This window comes from Condylura cristata, unplaced genomic scaffold (genome assembly GCF_000260355.1).
Source record: "Condylura cristata isolate star-nosed mole 26May11 unplaced genomic scaffold, ConCri1.0 scaffold00010, whole genome shotgun sequence".
Classification (NCBI taxonomy): Eukaryota; Metazoa; Chordata; class Mammalia; order Eulipotyphla; family Talpidae; genus Condylura; species Condylura cristata.
In genome coordinates, this window is record NW_004567111.1 from 56,963,164 (window position 1) to 56,969,104 (window position 5,941).

Consider the following 5,941-nt stretch of genomic DNA (forward strand, 5'->3'; position numbering starts at 1 on the left):
GCGGCAGGGCCGCGGGCGCCCCGCCCGGGCTGGTATGCGGCCGAGAGTGACGCGGGAGGCGGGTCACGTGACGCCCGTGGAATGCCAACAATGTAGCGAATGTCCCACTTGGGTCTGCGCGTAGGAACCGCGGCGTGAGCGCCCCGGGAACATGGAGCAGCCGCCGCCCGCACCACCGCCGTCAGGGGCCCCCCGTTCCCCGCGGGGCCCGCAGCCACTTCAGCCGCCCGCGCCCGGCCCCCCGGCGCACGAGGCCCCGGAACCGCCGGCGAGGACGTCCCTGCGGGTGTAAACCGCGCCCCAGAGGTGAGGGGACTGGGGCGGGGGGCATGTAGCATGGACAGTGCAGCGAGGTTGCGAGTCTCCGCCGGCCGAGAGCCCCCGGGCTCCCGCGTCCTCCCACGGGCTGCGGCTCCGGGGCCGAAGAGGGGCGGGGAGCGGCGGAGGAAGTTTGTCGGGACCGGACCCCGCGCCCTGCCCCCATGGTCTCCTCTGGTCCCGGGTCGGCGCCGCCCTCGCCCGCGGCGCTCCTGCTAGGCGTCGGGAGTCGCCTCGCCCCTTGCCGCGGGGCTGCGGAATCGGGGCGATCGCGGAGATGCTGCGCTTTGTTGTGCGCGGGCGGCGGCGTCGCGGCGACCTGGCCTTCTCTAGAGGCCGTCAGTGCCGGGCCTCCCGCCTCCGCCGTCCCGGGAAGCTGAGCTCCGAGTTCGGACGCCTCGACAGGCGGGCGGGCGGGCGGCCTGACAGCCCCGTGGCCCCGCGTCGGGCTGGCTGCGGTCCCCCGCCTCCGTCACCCCTGGAGGTCGCGCCGCCGTCCCCACCCCCACCCGCTCGGGGCGCGCTGTCGGTTCTGGTCGCCGCCCCTCCTCGAGGCCGCGCAGTCGTGTCCCTCCCCGCCTTCCGCGCGGCCCACCCTCCCTCCCCCTGGAACCCGCGACGCCGCGGCCACCCCCGCCCCGGAGACCGTGCTGTCGTCCCCCCTGGGCCCTCCGAGGGCGGGGGAGCCAGGCTCGGTTTGGGTGTCCCGGCCGCACCGCCCGGACCTTCCTGAGTGCCCGACGGTCTTCGTCCGCTGCAGCCAGAGCTCGGGGGCCTTTGGGCGGCTCGTGGGAGCAGCGGCTACTGCGTGCACATTCGCTGCGCGCGGGCTCGGCCCACCTCGGAGCCGGGCTTTTCTGATGCAACCTCCGCGCCGTTAGTCCCCAGCTGGACGCTTGCGGACGCGGATTGTAGTTTACGAGTAACTTTTTGCCAGCCGCGTCTCCTTACTTCGAAACTTCAGGAGAGCAGCTTGCGGCCGGCACTGGCCGGCCTCCGGCTTGGGCTGGAGTGCTGCCGGCAATCGAACTTTGGTTTGTAAATTCCAAGTCCCTGGGGGCAGGGGAAGGTTGCATCCCCCAAAGGAGCTAGAGCACATCCGACGGCTTGGGGCTTGCGGGGTCCTGGGCTGCTGGCAGCAAATTCTGAGGCCCTCGACTGAAAAGTGCTCGTTTTCAAGCATCTCCGTTCAAGTCCACTTTACTTGTAGCTTTTGTTATGTTGACAAAATTTAAACAGAAATTTTTGCATTTTCACACACGTGGAATAGACCTATCCTACACATCACACTTACGTATCTTGATGTAATAATAGGTAATCTGGGCCTTTAAAAATGATTTAACTGTTAAAAAAGGGACCATACACTTCACTGGTAAAAATTCACGGGCCATATACCTTTCCCACAAAATATTTAAGTTAATTTAAAAGGCAAGTTTGTCCACGTTTTACTGAGAAACTGAAACAGCTTGTGAGTGCCAAAATGTGTGTGATCTTCGTATAGGTGTTCTGTTTAAATTTTAACTTGGTAGAGAAGGTCTCTTCTATTAATAGAGAAAATAACGAATGGCATGTTATTAGGAAATTTGTACTAAATAGATTTTGCCGCACATTTTAGTTAAACCTTAGTTTAAATCACTGTGTGATAGGTGGCTATTTTTTGAGTATTCAATCGAGACTAAATTGCTTTGTATCTTTTAAGTATTTTCTTTAGCAACTGTTGTGGTAAGGTAGTAACAGAAACCTTCCAAAGTTAACGCAGAATGTTTAAGAAATTCTCTTTTAAGACGCTGTGTTATTCAGCCTCTCGTAAAATTTGGTCTGATTAGCCACATATATATAGAGTTGTTTAATGAAGATGCCAGCATTTCTTTGAAATTAAAATTGTTGAACATTTAATAAACATTAAGATGTCAAGCAATTTGTAAAAGTATTTGAGCAGAAGGCACCACACAGGATTATCAAGGTAAATTTCTAGATTAAGGGATTTTAGAACTGGGAAGGATTCTTATCTCCGTCTAGTTTGAAATAGTTTTGAGAGTAAGTGTGAATTGGAGCACTACATATTTCTTTCCTTAGCAAATCACAGGGTCGGTGGGAGGGATTTTCCTTTTAGTGGGAGGGAAATGTTTTTACAAAAAGATGCCTTGTTATTTTAAATACTATGTTGTAAATAGCCTGCTCTAGGCTCCTAAATTCCTCTGTGTGTGTGAGGGTTGGGGGAGGTGTTGACGCTGATAAATTCAACTTCAACACACTGAGAGGATTTGGCGAGATTTAGGGGGCCGGGTGTTACACTTCCAAAGTATGGAAAAAACAGAAGAGACAGTTGTTGAAAAGCTACTTTTGTATTTAATTTCATCGCTACCATGTAAAACTTTTCAATAATATTCCTTACTGATTTTTTTTAAATTGGTTTGAGAAAATACAGAAGATAAATTGGGTGTGTTTACTTTGTTTTGGTCCAAAATCTTCTCAGAGTACCAAAATATCCTGATAGCAGAAAGAAGGGGTTGGATTAGATAATTCCTGAAATGATTGATTGACTTCAAGCTACAAATAAACTTCGAATCTCCTTCTATTTAAAAAAAAAAAAAGTTGATGTTTTAGTAATTCCTCCAAATTGCACACATTTGGGATTACCATTCCCACTGTCTGCCGGGTAGCTGTCATCCTATGGTTCTGTGAAATGTGACCAATTATTACATAGAATGCCCTTAGTGGCACCTGCAATTTGCAGGTAGAGGTACTTGGCCAATTCTTTTCACTGAGTTAGCTAGCTCTTCTCCCAATACTTTTTTGTTTCTCCCAACACTTTTAAGGTTTATGTTATTTGACTTACAGTTTCATTTTGAAAGTATTATTAAAACAAAGTAATGTTGTAAATAAAGATAACGGTAATGTTGCTAAGTTAGAATGGACATTTGTCATTTTATGTTTACCATTCACCATGTGCAAACTTTGTCACTTACACCATTTTGACTATGTCAACCTAATTGTTACAAGTGTTTTTTAAAGTTAGTTAATACTTTCTGTTCATGTACCCATGTTTAATAAGAATTTTTCTGGGAGACAAATGAAACATCTCAGATTTTTAATAGTGGCTTGTTGCATTTGTTGTTAAGTAATTGTTATGCTTGTGGCACTGAGCAGATTGTATGACTTCTAAATTAGGGTGGTAAGGATCTTCTTAAGAATGTAAATTGGCTTTTGAATGGAGCAGGCCTCTGTTTGGAGCATTGGCCTCTCAGCCTCCAGGCAGTTATCTGAGCTGGAATGCTAAGGACCAGCATGTTCCATTACTAATTAACTCCATCCTACCTCATAAGTCTCACTCTTGTGTTTCCGTTCAAATGTACTCAGATAACACCTGCCCCCCCCCCCACATTGTCTGCCTATTCATCTTTCTCTTCTGTGTTTGAGCCTTTTCACAGGAAGTTCCAGATTCCAAGAATAGCTTCACACTTCCTCCATCAAATCAAAGTCCTTTAGTCTTTACAATTTTGATTAAATGATCCTTTCTCTAGGAGTCTTCCTTGAAATAGACTGGTATTCTTTCTGTCCGTAAATTAACTCTCAGTTGACATGGGTGTTCAGACTCCCAAATTGGGGTAAATATGAAACTTGGATGGGGGCTGGGTAACAGGAAGCATGGCTTTTTTCAAAGATTGAAAATCCCTGTAGATTGTGGAATAGAATATAAGGAGACTCCTTATAAGAAATGCTGCAAAGAGCAGATAAAAAATTTGCCTACAACTTGATCATTCCATGTAGATATCTCAACTACACGCCTCAGCATTTTCTGTGCTATTATTCATACATCTGTGTCATACGAATACCACGTATCAATACAAAAATAATAGAAAATGTGATTTGCTTTTCCTCTGAATTGCAGACTTAGAGGTGGGACCCCATTGTACTTGGGTGAAACCTATTAATGTCTAGCATAGTGTTTAGCAGTTCTACACCTGTAGGGACCTTCTGATGATACTATTTACTGGAGAGTTTTCTTGGCTCCCCAAAGGAATCACTGGTTTCAGTACAAATCCTTGTTATGAGGGGTAACTACCCCTGTAGTATGATTTCCTGGGCTGGACAGTATTGGAGGGTATATCAGCATGGTGGTTTCTAATTTTAACATTCAGCATCTGATTGGGTATTTGTCTAGCCTAACCTGACTTAGTTTTAATTTTCCTGAAAGGTTGTGATTAAATAGTAGGTAAAATTTTAGGTACAAGAAATAATGTTTTTAAATGTTAACTTGTGTCAGTAGTGTGGAGACACAGGTATGATTGGTTCCTTGGTGTTTGATATGATTGGCAGTCAGTGTGGATTCATAAAGAATTAGTAGGAATTGGAATAAAAAATACTGAACTTCTGACACCATTTTCTATTATTAGGTTAAGAATTAGAATTGAATACAGTAGGGCCAAATTAAGTGATACTTAAAAAAATTATACTAAGTATATAGTTTAGTATTTGTCTCAGCTTAAGGTTTTGAAAACAAGGTGTTTTTGTTTTGAGTTGTGTTTCCCTCGAACTCTTGCTGCAGTGGCTGGCAATAGCTTCATAGTGTTGATACTTAACCCCTTGCATCACAAGGGAAGCACTGATTAGTTATTTAAACTTTCAGTATTTTATAGTTTCTTTTAGAGTACATTTCACTCGATTGAAGATGCCAAAGAAATTTGCAAAATTTTATTTACATTGCTTGGTGCCCTTGCTTTATATATGTATGTATGTATGTATGTATGTATGTATGTATGTATGTATATGTGTATACATGTATGTATATATATGTGTGTATATATATAATAGTTTATTTTTTACATCATTTTTGCATTTTTTTATCTCATGTTGTAATCCCTGTGGGTTTCCCATCAGCAAATCACCCTGTGCCATCACCATAGTCTAGTGCATTTCCCTCCCCCCGCTGTTTATGATCCCATTCCCCATTCCACCCCCATAAAATGTCTCTGGTATATATCTGTTCATTATTATTATTTTCTTGCCTGGTCGGTTATACTCCTGCTATGAGTGAAACCATCGGTATTTTTCCTTTACTTTCTGGCTTATTTACTAAGCATGATATTCTCCAGTTCCATCCATGCTGCTGCAAAAGACATTTGTTTCCTTTTTTTGGTTGCTGAGTAATATCCCATTGTACTTATGTACATCTTTTTAATCCAGTCATCTACCTTTGGGCATTTGGGCTGTTTTCATGTCTTTACTATTGTAAATAAGACAGCGGTAAACAAGGGGGTGCAGGTATATTTTGAATCAGTGTTTTTGTGTCTTTTGGGTAGATACCTAGGGGTGGACGCCCCCATTTTTAAAAGCCAATATGCATGTGACCTTAGTTTCATATTTATACAATTTTTGAGGAAAGAAAATTTTCCATGCACTATTGCTTATCAGTATGTCACAGTGGCCCATTTTCAGTTGCAACCTTGATCCTGAGTATTTTTATAATTTCATAATTTGGCCTTAAAATTGTCTTTAAAACTAAAAGTTTAGGCCCTCCCTGGTGGCGCAGCGAGTTAAAGCACAGCACTGAGAATCTAAAGCTGCTTCCTCATGAGTTCGATTCCCGCCTGCCCCGGAGGTGACCACATGGCGTGGCAGA

The 5,941-nt window shown here is 45.2% G+C and overlaps 1 protein-coding gene across 2 annotated transcripts in view; it reads left to right on the forward strand.

Annotated features, from left to right (window-relative positions):
- Positions 1-125: 125 nt before the first annotated feature.
- Positions 126-5,941, forward strand: part of LATS2 (large tumor suppressor kinase 2) — a 64,155-nt gene continuing 58,339 nt past the window's right edge. For both annotated transcript variants that reach the window (XM_004680266.2, XM_012723372.1), the window contains exon 1: positions 126-306. The gene's annotated coding sequence lies outside the window, so the exon portion shown is untranslated. The remainder of the gene's footprint in view (positions 307-5,941) is intronic.